The sequence below is a fragment of the Nicotiana attenuata genome, unplaced genomic scaffold (assembly GCF_001879085.1).
Source record: "Nicotiana attenuata strain UT unplaced genomic scaffold, NIATTr2, whole genome shotgun sequence".
Taxonomy (NCBI): domain Eukaryota; kingdom Viridiplantae; phylum Streptophyta; class Magnoliopsida; order Solanales; family Solanaceae; genus Nicotiana; species Nicotiana attenuata.
The window spans coordinates 346,442-370,516 of record NW_017671050.1 but is presented as its reverse complement, the minus strand read 5'-3'; the positions used below and the strand labels follow the sequence as shown (position 1 = coordinate 370,516).

At 39.0% G+C, this 24,075-nt stretch overlaps 1 long non-coding RNA gene across 2 annotated transcripts; it reads right to left on the bottom strand.

Moving 5' to 3' along the window:
- Positions 1-19,589: 19,589 nt before the first annotated feature.
- LOC109205520 lies at positions 19,590-23,866 on the bottom strand. 2 transcript variants are annotated; one of them, XR_002064690.1, is made up of 3 exons: positions 23,760-23,866; positions 22,960-23,115; positions 19,590-19,853 (listed from the first exon to the last, which is right to left on the bottom strand). It is a non-coding gene; the product is annotated as an uncharacterized LOC109205520 (long non-coding RNA). The 2 variants fall into 2 exon arrangements; XR_002064689.1 differs by lacking the exon at positions 19,590-19,853 and adding an exon at positions 21,299-21,336.
- Positions 23,867-24,075: the final 209 nt, after the last annotated feature.

The window sequence follows — 24,075 nt, the reverse complement described above, 5'->3', positions numbered from 1 at the left end:
CCCACGGTCAGGTATCACCATGTTAAATTATTTATTTTTTGAATTGTTAAAATTTTACTAACGATTTTAGATGATAGGCAAAACGCTAACCCGTACTAAATGATGAGTCACGACCTGTAAGGCAAAAGGGAATAAACTAAAATTCCTAGCCCAGGGTTACAATTATTCTGATAGAAGTATACACGGGTTAAGCAGTCTTCATCTATAATCGCACCCCCGAGTCCCGTATGTATTTCCTTTTCAGGAAAAGGACCAGGTGAAGGAGACTACCAAGTGCTCGAGGCTTCATACTTCACCGCTCAAACACTTGGGGGACTGCATATTGTACACAGATACGTGCGGGAAAACAGATATGTAAACGAAAGTCGAAAAACAAAGAGACAAGTGTCGAGCAGAAGTTACGGAACCTCAGCATTCTGTTCTTTCCCATCAAAACAAATGAGGATACAAAACATTCATCATAGTGCTCAAACTCATGAGAACAATGGAGTCACCTCTCAAACCCTTCCTAGTACATGAAGATAGGGTCATGACTATATACTGAAACGGGTTATAAGGAAAAACCTTGTTTGAATTATATTTATTTTGCAAAAATCTGTTACAAGAAAAACAGTTACGAGAAAGTTATAGATGTATTTTAATACATGTAATATTCAAAAGCTTGTCAAAGTTCGTGAATAAAAACTTGTCAAAGTGATTCCAAAAGAAACATGTGTGTTCCTATTTCTTTCATCGTATTGTAACACCATTATGAAGTTGAGACGTCTTCTTCATTAAGTGTCGATATATATAAAAGGGCCGTCTTTTATAAGCCTCATGTTAATAAGTCATGAGAAAGATCATAAAGCATTTTCAAAGTTTGAAAATGCTAAACTATTCTATAAGTCCTAAATAGATAAGAAAAAGGCAAGAATAGAACATATTGAAGTACTAATAAACTTCTTTATATAGTTAAAAAGACTAAGTAAAAACTTAGTCAACAAAAAGAAATTTTTACAAGTGCCCCATTATGATAACTGGGGACTTTTTCTAAAAAATCCCTAAACACTGACTAAGGGATAAACCCACCAATCAACAAAGCAAATAAAAATAAAGTTTGAAAACATAAACTGGTCACTGAGGGGCTGGAACATCAGAAGTTGTGATATCAGCTTCACTTTCAGGAACGGTAACTTCTGAAGAAACAGCAACAGAAGCGGTTTCAGCTGGGATTGATTCATCGAGGGGAGCAAGAGTCACGGAAGCTTCAGCTTCCTCAAACTGATTCATAGAAGTTTCACCCTCGGGAGCTGGAATTGCAACATTTTCAACTTCAATTGCCACAGCAGCGGCTTCTTCATTTAAAGGTTCTTCAGCCACGGGAGCTTCATCTGCCGGAGAAGGAAAGTCAAGTGGTTGTTGGGTCATCTCAATGGTTTTCAAAACCTTGGCCAATTCCGATTCTAAATCAAAGTTTTCTTGACTGGCCTCAGTTAAAGCATCACGACGAGAGTTTAGAAAAGCCCAACTCACCTCTATGTTAAACTTCTCCTCAAGAAGTTCATAATCCCTTTCCCACATAGCAAGATCATTCTTTAACACTTGATTTTCAGCTAAAGTGGAATCAAGGGTAGCTTCAAAGGAGGCATGAGAACTCTCTAATGCATGAACCTTATTAGAAGAGATCTTTAAATCAGCTTGAGCTTGAGCCAAGTTTTGTACTAACTCTCCTACATACTCTTCTTTCTTGTTCAAGAGTGCCTTAAGTTCTCTAATTTCTTCACTTGACTTTGATAATTGCTCCGAAAAGGAACACTCAAGGCGCTCCTTTTCCTTCTCGGCTTTACTAGAAGAAGCCTGGGCTTTCGCTAATTCCGAAGTCAGAGTCCGCTTTTGCTGCTCCAGGTTACGGTTGCTTTCTTGCAATACTTTTATCGTTTCTTGAGCATTTTTAAACTGTTCCTTCCAATTAGTTGCTTCCAGCTGGGCTTCCCTAGCTACCCTCTCAGCCTCGAGAATAGTCTTATCAGATTCACGAGCCTTCTTTTCTAAAAGGGAAATTCTTCCCATCAATTCCGTGCCAATAAGGTTGGCATACAAAGACAACTCATGAAGATAAGAATCTAGAGATAAAAAAAAACTTATTAGAAAGTAAAGGAAGAATACCTTCAACGTAGAATGAACTATGTCATTCATCAAAGTTAAGCAACTGTGACTGTCCATCTTCTTCTTCTCAATGTCTCCAATTAAAGGCTTAAGCCAGACATCTGCTCCACCAGACTTCCTTAAAAGACTGTTATTAGCAGGAATCTCAAGTGTTACACTTCTCATAGCCAAAGTTCTGCTACTGGAACCCTCCTCTGCATGCTGAACAGAGGAAGGGGGAGCTATAGAAGGAGGAACGGTAGAAGAGGTGAAAATAACAGGAGTCGAGGGAGTCGAAGCAGGTACGGGAGCAGAAATTGGCAAAGAAGCAGGAACAGATAAAATGGGCAAAGATGTACTTGAAACCAAAGGAGGAATAGAGGGAATAGGAATAGAAGAGGAAAGAGGAACCTCATCTAAAACCGGACCTAGTTCACCACTTTCGAAACCGTCAGTGAAGAGACGTTGAGTGGATTCAATGGTGTCCCTGGGAATGGTTTCATCATCGGAAACAATATTAACAGGAGAGGAGGCACGGGTAGGAGAAGTTTCAGCTTCATCTTCGGAAATGATGCGTCTCTTGGATCTAGGTCTAACTACCAATGAGGTGTCTTCATCTTCATCATCCTCAGAATCCTCTTCAACAACTTTCCTCTTTGACAGTGTAGCTTGTGCTCTCTCCAAAGAAAGAGGAGTACTAAAAGAAGCTTGAAGGGCAATAGCTACTTCAGCTGACATTCCTCGAATAGTAAATCCTGACAAAAAGAAGGATAAAGAGTTAAAAGAGGGGAAAGAATTTAACATACGGGAAACAATAAGGGACGCATACCGTGAGTTTTTACTTTCCAACCATGTTTGTTAGAAATAGATTTCCAGGTCCGTGCCTCCATAGGCACGGCTTTCAAAATAGCATCTACCCAACCACAGAAATTAGGAACGGGTTCCACATCTCCCATGGTTGCTACAAAAAAGCAAAAAAGAATGAAATTAGAAAAGGAGTTGAAATAAAACAGATACGGTAAGAAAGAAATACTTACGTCCAAGGTTCCATTTCTCAGGAAAAGGAATATTTGATTCACCCACCAAATCAACCGTGGGTACCGCAACATAACGGGTGTACCAGCCTCGATCTTTATCATCTTCAGGGCTTACCAAAACCCTTTTACTTCTTGCAGTTAGGGTAAAAACACCATTGCGGAACAGCTTGGGGTGATAAAGATGAATTAGATGAGAGAAGGTAAAATCAACATCAGCCTTTACCGATATATACCTTAAACAAGCTACTGCTCTCCATACGAGAGGACCAATTTGAGCCAAACAAATTTTGAAAAAACGACAAAAATCGAGTATGACTGAGTCGATAGCAGGAATAAATCCCAAAGAAGATATTCTTTGGTTTGGGTTAGGAATAACTATATGAAGGTCATCTCTCCAACGACAATCTTTTCGAACAGTGGAAATTAAGGATTCAGTAATTAAAGAAGGATAGGTGTCAGCTCTCTCTAATTTAATTACTTGGTCACGAAAGGATTCTTTATCATGCTCGAAAGATAAGTCGGTTGGCACTATTTCTTCGACCAAAGGTTCTTGAATAGACTCAGAAGATTCTTTGCCTTTAGAAGAAGATCTATTAATGAAAGAACCTCTAGAAATAGTGCCAGAGCTAGAAGAAGGAGTGATGGAACCAGAGGTACCACCACGAATGGATCCTAGGCCACGAAGCCTGCCTCTTCTACCTCTTCTATGTCTCACAGGAGCATTGGGGAACCTGTCAAGAATTGGGACTCTCCAAGGGTTGGGATTTGAAGATGACATGGTAGAAAGATGTGAACAGAGGAAGAAGTGAATAGAAGTAAATAGTGAAATATTAGGTAAAAATTTGTAGAAGAAGGGTTAAGTTTATATAAAAGCGACCGTCAAAGACTAAGAAGTGTAATAATGGAAAGCCTATAATAAAGGCAACTATCACTTCGTGAATAGTGGATTTGAAGAAGCCTTGAAAAAAGGGTGCAGAATTACAGAGCTAATGAGAAGGTGACACGTATGCAATGCATTAAATAGAAAAGACAACTGAAGCGTTGGTACTGTCATAGCATTAATTATGGCAAAAATTCCCTTTTTAATGAAGATCCACTTCCTAAATATTTAATTGATAAATAAATGGAAAGTGGGGGGACTATCTGTATTGGGAAAAAACTGAATTTAAATATTGAAGATGGCGTGTCATGACACGTGGACCGGTCAAATAGTCAAAGCATGGTAAGGCACGAGCAACAACAGATGCGGGAGAGAAGATACTTAAAGGCACGAGCTATTATTCAAGTGAAACGAGACTCGTACCTGTTCGAGTCATTTAAAGCTCGAAGATCAGAAGGAATTGAAGACATGAATCTGATAGCGTAAAAGAGTCCAAATTCAATATTAAATGCCAAATACGTTAGAGGATTTGTATTTAGTAAGAATGATTGAGTAACGTTTTCTTTTAATGTCATTTATTGCTCGTAATTGCCTCATTAAGACAAAGGCATTACACTTTCTCTTAGAATTAACTATAAAAGGAGAAAGTCACAACATCTGTAGAACACGAAATATCATTGCGATTATACTGAAATATATTCTTATTCATTGCTTTATTATTGTTCTTAAAATCTCTCATTTCTTGATTATCAGTAACCCGATTTCTCTATTAAATTCTAGCTTTAACCAAATATTCAATTTTTTGGTTAAACAAACACCAAAGCTTTTGCAGATGTGGGATTTGACAGCGAGAGCTACGTACTTAGCAAACTTTCTACGTACTTGCTTCCGTTTCATTAGACAAAACCTGCAAATATTAATACCCAAAGTTGACTGTTGTAACTCTACAAAAGAGAAGTAAAACGCATTATAATACAGAGCTTTGTAAACTGCAGTATAATATTCCGTTTTAGATAGAAAAGTAACTTTTTAAAAAAAAATTGGATAAACATATTTAGAGTCCCAAAAGTCATTATTTAGGTTTCGGACTCATACACACACAGATCTGTCGCCGATGACGCCAAAAATTCTCTCACCCTTAACCCTTGAATCTCCTCCCCTTTCTTCTCCACCTCTTTGGACTCAAGCAACCTAACAAGCACACAAGGACATAAATGGACAGATTTCTGGGAGTTTGGAAAAAGAACATAATACATAGCATAAAGGCTAGAAACGAGATGAAATGAAAGGCGAGAGGTCTGAGTTCCGACGAGTTTTTGGTGTAATTCGAGTTTTCCGGCGAGTTCCGAGTTCAACGAAGGTCTATTTTGAGGTTTCCGGGCAGTCGCGGTTCCGTAGAGGTCGTCGAGTCCCTGTCTACTATTCCGGTTGTGGTCATTTTTCGGTTTGTCTTCTGAGTTACGGTTTTGAATTCATCAATAAAAGCTTTTGGTTAGGGATAGGAGAAATTTGAGTGAAGAGAATAAAATAATACAAAGCTAATTTTATGGCTTAAGGGTAGGATGTAACTATAAATAGATATTTGGCTATAAAAAATCAAAATGTAGCTATGAAATATAATTTTTTAAAAAGGTATTTATTTAAAATAAACAAGTTGTCAACCTTTGCTATAGGAGTTAACTTATTTTACACAAAAAACATACGCATCTTCTGAACCTAGATTGGCATCAAACTTTTTTATGCAATGCATTTCATATCTTATATACGTCATAACACTATAATTATTATGAAAACGTAAACCTTAAATATGTGTAATATATATTGTATACTGCTACTGTATACATTGGTTATCATATAGTGAGAATACACATTCGTACTTATACAATTTACCTATATGAACTATATATTATATATATAATTATACAAATATACAATAATATATTATATAATTTATATAATATAATATACGAATCAAATAATAAATATATATATATATATATATATATATATATATATATATATATATATATATATATATATCATATATTATAAATAATTGTAAAGTATAAAAACATTGATTAACATTTTACAAAAATCCAGCATAGAACAATTTTACTATAATCCAGGGGCGGCCCAAGGGTCAAGCCACTAAAGCAAAGGTTTTAGGCCTCCAAATTTTGGGGTCCCAAATTTTTATTTTTATTTTTATTTTCTACTCGTATTTGTATTGAAACCCCGACTAATCTAGATTTGAACCGCGTAAGACCTAATAAACAGAATTTTTTTAACCACAGGACTCAAACTCAATATATCTAATTAAGGTAAGTTGGATCATATATATCTCATAATAATCTTTAGACATAGGGTCTAAATATATTTGGTATTTTAAAATAAAAAAGTAAAATATTTTATAAAAGGTAAAGATAACTTTTAGTTTAGTATTGATGTAACAGTTTGAGCAAATGGAGAAAGAAATCACTCCCCCTAAACCCTTGTCGCGAATATAAATTTTTCATTATTTAAAATTAGAATTTTTACCTCCTATATCAAAGGTTAACACCTTATTTATTTTAAATAAATACCATTTAAAAAAATTATATTCTATAGATATCTTTTAAGGCTTATAGCAAAATATTTAATTTTGGTTACCTCCTAGCCCTAAGCCACTGAATACGCTAATCAGTTACACTTTTTTTTTACTTTCTCCACTTTGATACATCTCATTCTCTTCCCCCATCCCATTAAAATTTCCCATCTCCTCCTCCTTCCACCGAAATTCTTCAGCTCTTTACGAATTTTGGATCGGAGTAATTGCTTTTTCTGAAAAATAGCTTCGAGCTATCGGGGATCGTCCACGAATGAACAGCAAGAATTTGGGTTCAGGTGTAACATAGCGGAACACAATGAAGGTGATGTTATCTTGCACGAATTGGACATCAGCGCCATTGCTGCCTTCTTAACTAACTTCCCCGCTCTCATACAGCAATCATGGCAGTTCTTTTTTCTCTCACAATGCCAGCAGGAATTGGGATTGGGATCGGAATATCGAGGATGTATAATGCCCATAGCTCTATTTCTCTAATAGTTGAAGGAATTCTGAATTCTGCTTCTTCAGGGATTTTAATCTACATGGCCCTCGTTGATATACTAGCATCAGATTTTATGAAGGAATTTTTACCTCCTATATTCACTGTATTTCATTGTATTTACTGTTTTTTTTTTCTCATTGTATTTCAATGTATCCCGCTGTATTCTATGCATTTCATTGTATTCACAGTCTCGCTATATGCCATGAATGTATTCATAAGTTTTTTTTAATTAATATAATTTATGTATTCAGATTTATTATATAATTTCTCTTAAGATCGCTATTCTTTGGGGTACTTTTCGGTTGAGAATCTTTTTTATAACTGAAAATACAAAATTTGTGTGTTATAATTGAGTTTGTTGAGTTATATTAGGAGTTTATTATGTTAATTAATTCACTTTCCGTTTTAAAAACAGTGTAATCCCCTATTTCACGCTGTGAATACAGTCGAATACAATAATCTGTCCAACTGTAATCCCATGTTTCACTCCATGAATACAGTCGAATACACTCGAATACAACAACTGATTAGCTGGACTTCCCTGATTCACGCCTATTTTTGCTACTGTATTCATGAATACAATAGCTTAAATACATCAAATACATCTTATAACCACATAAAAGGTATCTATAATCTGTAATATAGCAAATGGTATCTATAGATGGCTAATTACTACTAAAAGATAGTGCTTTATGAAAATTTCTCTTTAAAATTTTACGATTGACATTATTAGTGAGGTACTTAATTATTCTCCTTTTACATTTCTGACTAAAAACGTGCAACAAACTTTTAGAATTCGTTTTTTTGTATCTTCAATAGTCCAAGTATTATTTTTTATCTTTCTCATCAGAAAACGGGTACTATATTCTTATATTATCTTTCTTGGTTTCTGCAAAAAAACTTAAGTTTTCAATAAGTTATATTGTTCTCTTTAGAAAGAAAAGAGTTTTATTTTTTCTATAAAAAACAAGAGTTGAAGAGTATGGTTGAATAAAACTATATTACGCATTTTTTTCCTCGGGTTTCAAGCGTTTCAATAAGTATATTAGAGCATAGAAAATTCTTTCGATATCAAGTTATCAACTTCTTGAGATTAAATTTTTTATAAAAGAAACTATTAACAACTTTACATCTTAAAAAGCTAGAAAAATAGACTTCAATTAAAAATATAGATGAATTCTTTTTCTTTGAAAGGCCCTAGATTAAAAATTGGCCTTAGGCCACCAATCTTTTTGAACCGCCCCTGCTATAATCTACCTTTATAATATACTGTATACACATATAAGACATAATGCATAAAACTAGAAAGAAAGAAAGTATTAATGAATATATTATACAGAGTATAACATATACAAAATAATGTATTTTTTGTGTCAATTATAACAAACAAACAAAAGATATAGTGTATATTCCACTATTTTGCCCTTTGGGTTTTCTCGCAGCAATAAGAATGGACTTTCTATCCATTTTTGTATCAGATGGAGTTATCAACCCAAATTAAAAAAATCTTTAATTTACTGGAATCAACGTATGGAGAAGTACTGGGATGATATAGGGAGATTAGAAAGAACGGAAAAGGTTCAAAAATACCCATGAACTATGGTTTTTGGATTAAAAATATCCTTCTTCCATCTATGTAGAAATGGCGTGGGGTAGCCACTGTTTAAGCTGGTATTTACTTTTTATCCAGTATTTTTAATGCTTAGTAATGGTAGCCACTAGTCTATTAAAAATAATATGAAAAGACTGTATTACTCATTCCTCCCCAAACGGAAATACACTGATGCAATTATATATCAACGTCCAGATGGTATGATTTATGTCAAGACTTACCGCCAATTTGCTGAATATTATTGGCTGAAGTTTCTTCATGTCAAAAGTTGGAATGACAACATTTGTTAAAGTCTGATGCAAACGAGTCTCTTCCAACTTCTCTTGCAGAACTTTGTGAAGATATTTTCCATCATATTTGAGGCCCAAAATGGGAGGCCAAACTCTGCAATTGAAACCAAATCTGTTTTATTATACTATTCTAGAAATTAAACATACAACCTTTTGCATATCTATACAATTTTTCGCTTGTCATGATAGGTTAGGGAAAATTCATAAGTACCTTCTCACCTATAGCCGGATTTTTAACTACACACTTAAATTTTGCAGCGGTCTTATTACCCCCTTAACAATTATAAAATGGAATAAATTTACCCTTAAAATATCACGACCACGTCTATGTTGTGTGGTGGAGTACACGCGCCTAAATGTTGTTTACCACTAAAACTCCTTCAGTCACTTCAGATGAAATACAAGTACTTGGTACCAAGGAAATGTAGTCTTGAAGTCCTAAAGTTAAGTTCAATAGTTAAGGACACAAGTTCTAAGGACATGCAGTCCTTAACTTACAGTTACAAGTTCAAAAGTTAAGGACAATAGGTCCTTAACTTTGATTTCCAATTTCAAAAGTTAAGGACGGACAGTCCTTATCTTGCAGTTACATGTTCAAAAGTCAAGGACAAGCAGTCCTTAACTTACAGTTACAAGTTCAAAAGTTAAGGACAGATAGTCCTTAACTTATAGTTACACGTTCAAAAGTTAAGGACAAACAGTCCTTAACTTACAGTTACAAGTTCAAAAGTTAAGGNAAGGACATGTAGTCCTGAAGTCCTGAAGTTAAGGACATGAGCAGAAGGGTATTTTCGTCCGAACAGTTAAAGTTTATTAAACCAGTGGCTAAAAACTAAAGACATTTAAAACACTGGCTTTAAAATAAAGACAGGATCTGTTAGTGGCTATTTGTGCACATCGCCCTCCATCTATTAGATTAAAAAAAGCCCATAACGTTTTTTCCATGGGTTAAAACTGCCCTTCAGCTTAACAGAGCTGATGTGGGTCTTCAAGTGATGTGCACAAATAGCCACTAACAGATCCTGTCTTTATTTTAAAGCCAGTGTTTTAAATGTCTTTAGTTTTTAGCCACTGGTTTAATAAACTTTAACTGTTCGGACGAAAATACCCTTCTGCTCATGTCCTTAACTTCAGGACTTCAGGACTACATGTCCTTAACTTTTGAACTTGAAACTCTAAGTTCAGGACTTCAAGACTACATGTCCTTAACTTTTTAACCTGTAACTCTAAGTTCAGGACTTCAGGACTACATGTCCTTAACTTTTGAACTTGGAACTCTAAGTTCAGGACTTCAAGGCTACATGTCCTTAACTTTTGACTTGGAACTCAAACTTCAAGACCAAGCGTCCTTAACTTTTGAACTTGTAACTGTAAGTTAAGGATTGTTTGTCCTTAACTTTTGAACGTGTAACTATAAGTTAAGGACTGTCTGTCCTTAACTTTTGAACTTGTAACTGTAAGTTAAGGACTGCTTGTCCTTGACTTTTGAACATGTAACTGCAAGATAAGGACTGTCCGTCCTTAACTTTTGAAATTGGAAATCAAAGTTAAAGACCTATTGTCCTTAACTTTTGAACTTGTAACTGTAAGTTAAGGACTGCATGTCCTTAGAACTTGTGTCCTTAACTATTGAACTTAACTTTAGGACTTCAAGACTACATTTCCTTGGTACCAAGTACTTGTATTTCATCTGAAGTGACTGAAAGAGTTTTAGTGGTAAACAACATTTAGGTGCGTGTACTCCACCACACAACATAGACGTGGTCGTGATATTTTAAGGGTAAATTTATTCCATTTTATAATTGTTAAGGGGGTAATAAGACCGCTGCAAAATTTAAGTGTGTAGTTAAAAATCCGGCTATAGGTGAGAAGGTACTTATGAATTTTCCCTAACCTATCATGACAAGCGAAAAATTGTATAGATATGCAAAAGGTTGTATGTTTAATTTCTAGAATAGTATAATAAAACAGATTTGGTTTCAATTGCAGAGTTTGGTCTCCCATTTTGGGCCCCAAATATGATGGAAAATATCTTCACAAAGTTCTGCAAGAGAAGTTGGGAGAGACTCGTTTGCATCAGACTTTAACAAATGTTGTCATTCCAACTTTTGACATGAAGAAACTTCAGCCAATAATATTCACCAAATTGGCGTAAGTCTTGACATAAATCATACCATCTGGACGTTGATATGTAATTGCATCAGTGTATTTCCGTTTGGGGAGGAAAGGGTAATACAGTCTTTTCATATTATTTTTAATAGACTAGTGGCTACTATTGCTAAGCATTAAAAATGCTGGATAAAAAGTAAATACCAGCTTAAACAGTGGCTACCCCACGCCATTTCTACGAGTTACGTGGCACAGTGTTATGGGTCCAGCTAGATTAACTTAACCCATCTTATAATCCGACCCATAATATAATACCCGACCCAAAGTTAATATCCGAATACTAATTAAACCAAAACCCACCCAGATTACTCATTCTTCTTCGTGCAGCTAGGGCTCCAAAGTTCCTGCCTTTTGATTTCTTTTTTCTTCCTCTTTAATATTCCCTCTTCTTTCTTCCATTTATCCTTTGTATTTTAATTTGTTATTTGTTTGTAAGGGAAAGAATAATTTAAAGAAGATAGGTTGCTGAAATGGAGGATATTAACTTGGTAGATTTGCTGAAATTATCGAAGTTGGAGACTACAATGGAAAAATTTAAGATTTTTTCTTTTAAGTGTTTTAGGCTATTTTCTTTGGCTTTGTAGCGGCTAGGAATATGTAGTCTAGTAACTTTGATGTTAGGAATGAATCTATGTAATGCATCGTTATCTGGTATAATTTTGAAGTTAGGTTTTGTCACGACCCGAATCTTCCACCCTTGTGAGTCGTGATAGCGCCTACTAATGTTAACTAGGCAAGCCAAACCTTTAGTTCAATTACTTCATTAACCAATTATTTCTTCTTAACAATTATAAAGCGAATACATGATAATAGCGGAAATTTAAATTCAAGCGGAAGACAACATAAAATATATGAAAACTATAACTAATTCAAATACTTAATCCTTAACCACCCAAAATCTGGTGTCACAGTGTCACAGACGGTCTAAGATTTACTACATACAAAGTCTGAAGAAATAATAATACACTGTTTCGGAATACAAGGGAAATGAAACAGGAACAGTAGGTAGAAGAAGACGCCAAGACTTGTGGACGCCTGCAGGACTACCTCGGGTCGCCTGATGAGCAAGTATCAGCAATCCCACCACGGTCTGAAGTCTACAACACTGGGGTCTACACAAAAGAGTGTAGAGTGTAGTATCAGCACAACAGACCCTATGTGTTGTTAAGTGCCTAGCCTAACCTCGGCGAAGTAGTGACGAGGCTAGGACTAGACTATCAAATAAACCTGTGCAGTTATATAATATACATCGAAAAGTAAAGCAGGTATAAGCAAGTAAGGATGGGAGGGGGAAAACATGCTGCGGGGAAACACCGAATAGTAACAGAAGAGCAACAAATAAGTATGAGGATCACCACAGTTTAATTGAAAGTAGGAAGGGGAAATCATGTTGCGGGGTACAACAAGTATCAACAGGAAGCCAGCAATTTAGTGTAGATAAATCGTAACACAACGATCAATAAAATTTAGGAAATCAAAGACAAGTGCACGTCATCACCCTTCGTGATTTTACTCTCTCTCACCAAAACAATACACGGCATCACCTTTCGTGCTTTACGCTCTTCCTCACCCAAACAAAAATCACAAGGTAAATAGGGTAAGGGAATCTATAACCTCGAAATAACATCAAGTAACAACAGAAAATCAGTAAATAAACGTAAAGGACAATGTAACTCAATTATCAGCAAGAATCAGGGAAATCAAGGACAAGTGTACGGCATCACCCTTCGTGCTTTTACTCTCGTCCTCACCATAAGAATCAATATAATAGGCACAGAATGGTACATCGTGCAGAACGGCATCACCCTTCGTGCTTTACACTCTTTCCTCACCATGAAATCAATATAATAGGCACGGAATGGTACATCGTGCGGCACGTCATCACCTTTTGTGCTATACACTCTTTTCTCACGAAACAAACAATGCACGGCATCACCCTTCGTGCTTTACGCTCTTCCTCACCCCAAACAACAATCACAAACAATAGGGTAAGGAAATAAAGGAAATTTGTAACAAGAATCCCGGCAAGGGAGCAACAAGTCAACAATTGAATTCCGGCAAGGGAACAACATCAATAACATCCACATCCCGGCAAGGGAGATAACAAATAAACCAACAATAGTCCGGCAAGGGTGACAACATAATGATCTCTTCTCTTCTCACTTTCACTTCACAATTCACTTCACAACTCGAACCAATGCTCTAGAGGTTCAATTATCACTTTTACCTTCACAGTTCATTTCACAACTCGAGCCAATGCTCTAAAAGTTCAGTTGTCACTTATATTTTCACAATTCGTTATACAACATGAGCCAACGCTCCTCAATGTTCATAGGTCACAATTCTTTCCACAAACTTTATACAACAATTAGAAACCATCACCAAGGCATGAAAGATACAACGAAGTCATGATAATCACAATATAAAGACTCGCGGGTATGCTGGACACCAATGTATAGATACTCGTCACCATGTATATACGTCGTACTCAACAATTACCACATAGCAAAGAAGACTCAACTCCTAGTCCCTCAAGCTAAGGTTAGACCAAACACTTACCTCAAACTTCCACGGCCAACTAAATCCCCAATTACCGCCTTTCCTTTCAAATTCGGCTCCAGATCAATTGTATCTATATATAAATGTCTTCATAACATCAATAAATGCTAAGCAATTCGAATCCAATGCCTAATTATAGCTTTCCAATCATTCTTCCCAAAAATCCAAAAATCGACCCCGGGCCCGCTTGGTCAAAACACGAGGTTCGGATCAAAATCAAATCCCCCATTCACCCACGAGCCCAAATATATAATTATTTCCAGAATTCGATCCCAAAACGAGGTCTAAATCACCATTAATCAAAAATCCCTAGTTCTACCCAAATCCCTAATTTTCTACCCTTAATTACATGTTTTAGGCCTAGAATTCTAGTGGGTGTTAATGGAAAATGAAGGAAACAAGTTAAATATTACTTACCCAAGAAGCTTTGGTGAAGAAGTGCTTCAAAAATCGCCTAGGAGCTTTGGAGAAGAAAGGTTTTATGAAATTTTATGAAAATCCCGTAATGGGTTCTGTTTTGGGACTTTAAAATAACTGGGCAAAATTGCCATTCGCGTACGCGATGGGCATTTCGCGTTCGCGATGGGTCAGGCTGGGCAGCCTTCGCGTTCGCGTAGACGGGCTCGCGTTCGCGAAGCTTTAGCTTCTCGAGCCCTCGCATTCGCGGACCAAATGTCGCGTTCGCGATGCACAAATGGTGACCCCTTCCCCATGACCCTACGCGTTCGCGTCACACATGTCGCGTTCGCGATGAGAAATCCCCCTAGGCTCCGCGTTCGCGACTATGGCTTCGCGTTCGCGAAGAAGAAACTGGACACCTGGGATCTTTGCCTTACGCGTTAGCGAGTGGTACCACGCGAACGCGAAGGGTAAAATCCCTGGGCACTGACTACAGAAAATCTGCAACTTTTCTTAAACTCAAAACTTCCCAAAACACATCCGAAACACACCCGAGCCCTCGGAGCTCCTAACCAAACACACGTACTAACTCAACAACATTATACAAATTTATCCGTGCGATCAAATCGCCAAAATAACATCATTATCAACAAATAAAACCTCAAAATCAAAGCATTTTTCTCAAACTTCTTAAAGCATCACCTTTAGCAATTCAAGTCCGAATCACGTTAAACGACGTCCGTTTTTCACCGAATTTTATAGAAATATCATAAATCATATATAAGACCTGTATCGGGTGCCGGAACCAAAATACGGGCCCGATACAAACACGTTCTAATCAAATTTCATTTCAAATTTCCTTAAACAAATTTCAGAAAATAATTTCCTTTAAAAATTCATTTCTCGGGCTTGGGACCTCGGAATCCGATTCCGGGCATACGCCCAGGTCCCATATTTTCCTACGGACCCTCCGGGACCGTCAAGTCATGGGTCCGGATCCGATTACCCAAAACATTGACCGAAGTCAAATTAACTCATTTTATAGCCAATTTTTACCATTTTTCACAGATTTTCGTATTTAAGCTTTCCGGCTACGCGCCCGGACTGCGCACGCAAATCGAGGCGAGGCTAAAAAGGTTCTCAAGGCCTCAGAAACACATAATTAAATTTAAAAACAAGTGATGACCTTTTGGGTCATCACATCCTTCACCTCTAAAATAACTGTTCGTCCTCGAACGGACATAACAAGGAAGTACTTGAGTCGGGAAAAAGATGGGGACAACGGCTCTGCATATCGGACTCGGACTCCCAGGTCGATGCCTCAGCAGGCTGACCGCTCCACTAAACACGAACGGAAGGAAAACTCTTCGACCTCAACTAACGAACCTGCCGGTCTAGAGTAGCCACCGACTCCTCCTCATAAGACAAGTCCTTGTCCAACTGAATAGTGCTGAAATCTAACACGTGGAATGGATCGCCGTGATACTTCCGAAGCATGGACACATGAAACACTGGATGCACGGCTGGCAAGCTCGGCGGCAATGCAAGTCTATAAGCAGCCTCTCCCACTCGATCAAGAATCTCAAATGGACCAATGAAACTAGGGCTAAGCTTGCCCTTCTTCCCAAATCTCATCACGCCCTTCATAGGCGACACTCGGAGCAATACCCGCTTACCAACCATAAAAGCCACATCTCGAACCTTGCGGTCTGCATAACTTTTTTGCCTGGACTGAGCAGTACGAAGCCTATCCTGAATAATCCTGACTTTGTCCAAGGCCTCCTGAACCAGATCCGTACCCAACAACCGAGCCTCTCCCGGCTAAAACCACCCAATCGGAGACCGACACCGCCTACCATATAGAGCCTCATAAGGAGCCATCTGAATGCTTGACTGGTAGCTGTTGTTGTAGGAAAACTCTGCTAAAGGCAAAAAAAACTGATCCCACGAGCCTCCAAAGTCAATGACACAAGCTCGGAGCATATCCTCCAAAATCTAAATAGTCCGTTCAGGCTGTCCGTCCGTCTAGGGATGAAATATTGTGCTCAACTCAACCCGTGTGCCCAACTCTCGCTGAACTGCCCTCCAAAAATGCGAGGTAAACTGCGTACCCCGGTCTGAAATGATAGATACGGGCACACCTTGAAGGCGAACAATCTCCCGAATGTAGATCTCAGCTAACCTCTCAGAAACATAGGAGTATGCCATAGGAATGAAATGTGCTGACTTGGTCAGCCTATCAACAATGACCCATACTGCGTCGAACTCCTTCCGAGTCTACGGGAGTCCAGTAACGAAGTCCATAGCTCCCACTTCCACTCGGGAAGTTCAATCCTCAGAAATAAACCATCAGGCCTCTGATGCTCGTACCTAACCTGCTGACAATTCAAACACCGAGCCACATATGCAACGATATCCTTCTTCATTCTACGCCACCAGTAATGTTGCCGCAAATCCTGATACATCTTCGCGGCACCCGGATGAATAGAGTACCGGGAACGATGGGCCTCCTCCAAAATCAACTCTCAAAGCCCATCCACATTAGGCACACAAACTCGACCCTGCAATCCTTAAACTCCGTCATCATCTAAGGTAACCTGCCTGGCGCCTCCGTGCTGCACCGTGTCTCTAAGGACACACAAATGGGGATCATCATACTGCCGATCGCGGATACACTCCAATAATAAAGAACGAGCAACCGTGCAAGCTAACACACGACTAGGCTCAGAAACATCCAGTCTCACGAACTGATTGGCCAAAGCCTGAACATCCAAGGCAAGCGGCCTCACCCCGACCGGAATATAAGCAAGACTGCCCATACTGGCTGACTTCCTACTCAAGCATCGGCCACCACATTGGCCTTCCCGGATGATATAAAATGGTGATATCATAATCCTTCAACAACTCCAACCATCTCCTCTGCCTCAAATTCAACTCCTTTTGCTTGAACAAATACTGAAGACTCTTGTGATCCGTGAACACCTCACATGTCACGCCATACAAATAACGCCTCCAAATCTTCAATGCGTGAACTATGGCTGCCAACTCCAAATCATGAACCGGATAGTTCTTCTCATGAATCTTTAACTGTCGCGAAGCATAGGCAATGACCTTGCCATCCTGCATCAACACTGCACCAAGTCCAATGCGAGAAGCATCACAATAAACTGTATAAGGCCCTAAACCTGTGGGCAAAATCAACACGGGTGCCGTAGTTAGAGCTGTCTTGAGCTTCTGAAAGCTCGTCTCACACTCGTCCGACCACCTGAACTGGGCCACCTTCTGGGTCAACCTGGTCATCGAGGCTGCGACAAATGAAAACCCCTCCACGAACCGACGACAGTAGCCTGCCAATCCCAAGAAACTCCGAATCTCTATAGCTGATGCTGGTCTAGGCCAGTTCTTGACTGCCTCAATCTTCTTCGGATCAACCTGAATACCCTCTACTGATGCAACATGACCCAGGAATACAACTGAACTCAACCAGAACTCACACTTCGAAAACTTGGCGTACAACTGACTATCCCTCAAAGTCTGAAGAACCACTCTAAAATGCCGCTCGTGCTCCTCTCGGCTGCGGGAATATATCAAAATATCATCCTGAAGACTATCACGAACGAATCCAAATAAGGCCTGAACACTCGGTTCATCAAATCCATAAAAGCTGTTGGGGCATTTGTCAACTCGAATGACATAACCAAGAACTCATAATGCCCGTACCGAGTGCGGAAAGCTATCTTAGGGACATCGGATGCCCTAATCCTCAACTGATGGTAGCCAGATCCCAAGTCAATCTTCGAAAATACCTTGGCACCCTGAAGCTGATCAAACAAATCATCAATCCTCGGCAATGGATACTTATTCTTGATTGTAACCTTGTTCAACTACCGGTAATCAATACACATTCGCATCGACCCATCCTTCTTTTTAACATACACCACCGGCGCACCCCAAGGAGAAACACTGGGTCTAATGAAACCCTTCTCAAGCAAGTCCTGCAACTGTTCCTTTAACTCTTTCAACTCAGGCGGGGCGATACGATACGGCGGGATAGAAATGGGTTGAGTGCCCGGAGCCAAATCAATGCAAAAGTCAATATCCCTGTCGGGTGTCATACCCGGCAGGTCGAAAGGGAACACCTCAAGAAACTCACGAACAACGGGCGCGGAATCAATAGAAGGGACCTCAGCACTAGAATTGCGAACATAAGCCAAATAGGCCAAACACCCTTTCTCGACCATTCGCCGAGCCTTCACATACGAGATAACACTACGGGTAGAATGAACAGGAGTCCCTCTCCACTCTAAACGAGGCAAACCCGGTAAGGCTAAGGTCACAGTCTTGGCATGACAGTCCAAGATAGCGTCGTAAGGTGGTAACCAGTCCATTAATATAACACCGAAATCATCCATGTCCAGAAGAAGCAAATCTACACGAGTCTCAAGACCTCCAATAACCACTATACATGAACAATGGACGCAATCCACCACAATAAAATCACCCAACGGCGTAGACACATAAACATGGGCACTCAAAGAATCACTAGGCATGACCAGATACGGCGCAAAATAAAATCGAAGCTTCTCTACCACAAACCAGAACAATAACTGCACCTCCACCTCTAATACCTTTACCTCCACCTCTAGCATCTCTACCTCCACCTCTAATACCTCTACCTCCCCCTCTAATACCCCTCTCTGAGTGATGTGGATAAGCTTCTCCAGAAATAGCTGCGTGAACTGCTCCCAAGTCGAAGTTGACGATCCGGCTGGTCTAGTCAAGCAGTAATCTCTCCACCAAGTCTTGGCGGATCCAGACAAGCGAAAAGTAGCAAAATTGACCCCACTGGTCTCAACTATCCCCATGTTTCTAGAACCTCATGACAACTGTCTAGACAATATTGGAGATCCTTAGAAGATGCACCGCAGAAAGTAGTAGTGAAGAGCTTGGTGAAACTTATCCAACCTCCACAAGGCCTCCGAAGACGTAGCTGATCTATCACCAATCTGACCTGATGCTCGGCTGAAGAAGCGATACATGACCTCACCATTCGCAAAAGGACAAGAGTAGAGGTTTCAATTTAGCATTTGAGAGAACAAAATCGCACGACAAGGAAGAATAGAAGTGAAACATTTCCTAACTCTGTAGCCTCTGGAGGGTAAATACAGACGTCTCCGTACCGATCCCTCAGACTCTACTAAGCATGTTTGTGAACTGCGAGACCCATGTAATCTAGAGCTCTGATACCAACTTGTCACGACCTGAATTTCCCACCCTTGGAAGTCGTGATGGCGCCTACTAATGTGAACTAGGCAAGCCAAACCTTTAGTTCAGATACTTCATTAACCAATTATTTCTTTTTTTAACAATTATAAAGCGAATACATGATAATAGCTAAAGTTTAAATTCAAGTAGAAAACAACGATAAAATATATGAAAACTATAACTAATTCAAATACTAAATCCTTAACCACCCAAAATCTGGTATCACGGTGCCACAGACGGTCTAATATTTACTACATACAAAGTCTGAAGAAATAATAATACACTGTTTTAGAATATAAGGGAAATGAAACAGGAACGGTAGGTAGAAGAAGACGCCAAGACCTGTGGACGCCTGCAGGACTACCTCGGGTCGCCTGATGAGCAAGTATCAACAATCCCACCGCGGTCCGAAGTCTACAACACTGGGGTCTACACAAAAGAGTGTAGAGTATAGTATCAGCACAACAGACTCATGTGCTGGTAAGTGCCTAGCCTAACCTCGACGAAGTAGTGACGAGGCTAGGACCAGACTATCAAATAAATCTATGCAGTTATATAATATACAGCGAAAAGTAAAGCAAGTATAAGGAAGTAAGGATGGGAGGGGGAAAACATGCTGCGGGGAAACACCGAATAGTATCAGAAGAGCAACAAATAAGTATGAGGATCACCACGGTTTAATTGAAAGTAGGAAGGGAAAATCATGCTGCGGGGTACAACAAGTATCAACAGGAAGCCAGCAATTTAGTGTAGATAAACCGTAACACAACGATCAATAAAATTTAGGAAATCAAAGACAAGTGCACAGCATCACCCTTCGTGCTTGTACTCTCTCTCACCAAAACAATACACGGCATCACCCTTCGTGCTTTACGCTCTTCCTCACCCAAACAACAATCACAAGGCAAATAGGATAAGGAAATCTATAACCTCGAAATAACGTCAAGTAACAACAGAAAATCAGCAAATAAACGTAAAGGACAATGTAACTCAATTATCAGCAAGAATCAGGGAAATCAAGGACAAGTGCACGGCATCACCCTTCGTGCTTTTACTCTCGTACTCACCATACGAATCAATATAATAGGCACCAAATAGTACATCGTGCGGCACGGCATCACCCTTCGTGCTTTACACTCTTTCCTCACCATGAAATCAATATAATAGGCACGAAATGGTACATCGTGCGGCACGGCATCACCCTTCGAGCTTTACACTCTTTCCTCACGAAACAAACAATGCACAGCATCACCCTTTGTGTTTTACGCTCTTCCTCATCCAAACAACAATCACAAACAATAGGGTAAGGAAATAAAGAAAATTTGCAACAAGAATCCCGGCAAGGGACCAACATCAATAACATCCACATCCCGACAAGGGAGATAACGAATAAACCAACAATAGCCCGAAAGGGTGACAACATAATGATCTCTTCTCTTTCTCACTTCACTTCACAATTCACCTCACAACTCGAGCCAATGCTCTAGAGGTTCAATTATCACTTTTACCTTCACAGTTCATTTCACAACTCGAGCCAATGTTCTAAAAGTTCAGTTGTCACTTATACTTTCACAATTCGTTATACAACATGAGCCAACGCTCCTCAAGGTTCATAGGTCACAATTCTTTCCACAAACTTTATACAACAATTAGAAACCATCACCAAGGCATGAAAGATACAACGAAGTCATGATAATCACAATATAAAGACTCACGAGCATGCTGGACACCAACGTATAAATACTCGTCACCATGCCTATACGTCGTACTCAACAATTACCACATAGGAAATAAGACTCAACTCCTAATCCCTCAAGCTAAGGTTAGACCAAATACTTACCTCAAACTTCACGGCCAACTCAATCCCCAATTACTGCCTTTCCTTTCGAATTCGGCTCCAAATCAATTGTATCTGTACATAAATGACTTCATAACATCAATAAATGCTAAATAATTTGAATCCAATGCCTAATTATAGCTTTCCAATCATTCTTCCCAAAAATCCAAAAATCGACCCCGGCCCGCTTGGTCAAAACACGAGGTTCGGATCAAAATCAAATCCCCCATTCACCCACGAGCCCAAATATATTATTTTCAGAATTCGACCCCAAAACGAGGTCTAAATCACCATTAATCAAAAATTCCTAGTTCTACCCGAATCCCTAATTTCCTACCCTTAATTACATGTTTTAGGCCTAGAACTCTAGTGGGTGTTAATGGAAAATAAAAGAAACAAGTTAAATATTACTTACCCAAGAAGCTTTGGTGAAGAAGTGCTTCAAAAATCGCCTAGGAGCTTTGGAGAAGAAAGGGTTTATGAAATTTTACGAAAATCCGTAATGGGTTCTGTTTTGGGACTTTAAAATAACTGGGCAAAATTGCCCTTCGTGTTCGTGATAGGTCAGGCTGGGCAGCCTTGGCGTTCGCGTAGACAGGCTCGCATTCGCGAAGCTTTAGCTTCTCGAGCCCTCGCGTTTGCGGACCAAATGTCGCGTTCACGATGCACAAATGGTGACCCCTCCCCCATGACCCTACGCATTCGCGTCACACAGGTCGCGTTCGCGATGAGAAATCCCCCAAGGCTCCGCGTTCGCGAGTGGTACCACGCGAACGCAAAGGGTAAAATCCCTGGGCACTGACTGCAGAAAATCTGCAACTTTTCTTAAACTCAAAACTTCCCAAAACACATCCGAAAGACACCCGAGCCCTCGGGGCTCCTAACCAAACACACGTACTAACTCAACAACATCATACGAACTTATCCGTGCGATCAAATCGCCAAAATAACATCATTATCAACAAATAAAACCTCAAAATCAAAGCATTTTTCTCAAACTTCTTAAAGCATCAACTTTAGCAATTCAAGTCCGAATCACGTCAAACGACGTCCGTTTTTCACCAAATTTTACAGAAACATCTTAAATCAGGCCAGTACCGGGCGCCGGAACCAAAATACGGGCCCGATACCAACACGTTCTAATCAAATTTCATTTCAAATTTCCTTAAACATATTTCAGAAAACAATTTCCTTTAAAAATTCATTTCTCGGGCATGGGACCTCGGAATCCGATTCCGGGCATACGTCCAGGTCCCATATCTTTCTACAGACCCTTCGGGACCGTCAAGTCACGGGTCCAGGTCTGTTTACCCAAAATGTTGACCGAAGTCAAATTAACTCATTTTATAGCCAATTTTTACCATTTTTCACAGATTTTCGTATTTAAGCTTTTCGGCTACGCGCCCGAACTGCGCACGCAAATCGAGGGGAGGCTAAAAGAGGTTCTCAAGGCCTCGGAAATACAGAGTTAAATTTAAAAACAAGTGATGACATTTTGGGTCATCACAGGTTTTTAAATGCAGTACAAATCTGCTATGTAGTACTCCAGTTTTTGGTAGTCTCATGTTGCTATTTTGGTGTTAAAATGCAGATTTTTCTGCTTGTAATGATATAGATTGGTGTTTAAATGAAAGTTATTTTGGCGTGATGTAATGTTGTACTCTACGCAATGCAGCTTTTGATTTTTAAAGGACATACCTTTCTCCAAAACCTTGTACTCTTCAAGCTTTTCAGTGATACCAAGTGTCCTTTGCTTTTTGAATACTTCCAACCTTTCTTCTCTATCATCTTCTTCACTAGACAAAAAATTATCATCCACATCATCCTCACTACGATCACAATCTGTTCCAGGTTCTACATTAACACTATAAGTCTCATGGAAGTGAATAATATTCGGAACAGACACGATATCTTCTTCATATTTGTCTACCGCAAATAAGTTCAAAATTTAAAACTGATCTGAAAGTAAACTTTGGAGAGCTCTAACACCTTCATCTCCTACTACCACATAATATCTACCAGATGGTCCAATCAGTAAAAGCTGCTTCACCTCAATATACCCTAACTTCTCACTCATGAATTCTTTATAAATATCAATGTAAGACAAAAAATCTGCTTCGTAACTTCTCCACACGTGAATAAGTTTTTTACTGTATACCGGCTGTGGTTTTCTCACCCACTGACCCATAATTAAAAATCAAATCTATTTTTTCAACCATTCTGCAAAGACCACATGCGGCATAAAACACAAAAAAGAAAGCACGTTAAGTTATATTCAAAGCATTAATATACGCAAGAATCAATGGCATAAGACAAACAAGGGACGATAATGTATTGAAATAAAAACCCCACCACCATAATTTTATAGCTTTTACATACAATAAACTATAAACAAAGCCTAAAAACAGTCAAAGATTCCATTTTTTAATAGATAAAAGTCAAACAACCAAAAATTTCAAAACCCCAGAACTTTACATACCAAAAATATAAATACTTACTTTAATCAGAGAATCTAGCATGGGAAAGAAGAGGGAATATTGAAGAGGAAGAAGAAAGAAGAGGAATAAAAAGCAGGAACTTTGGAGCCCTAGCTGCACAGAAGAAGAATGAGTAATTTGGGTGGGTTTTGGTTTAATTAGTATTCGGGTATTAACTTTGGGTCGGGTATTATATTATGGGTCGGATATATGATGGGTAAGTTAATCTAGCTGGACCAATAACACTGTGCCACGTAACTCACTTGAAGACCCACATCAGCTCTGTTAAGCTGAAAGGCAGTTTTAAGTTTTAACCCACGGAAAAAACTTATGGGCT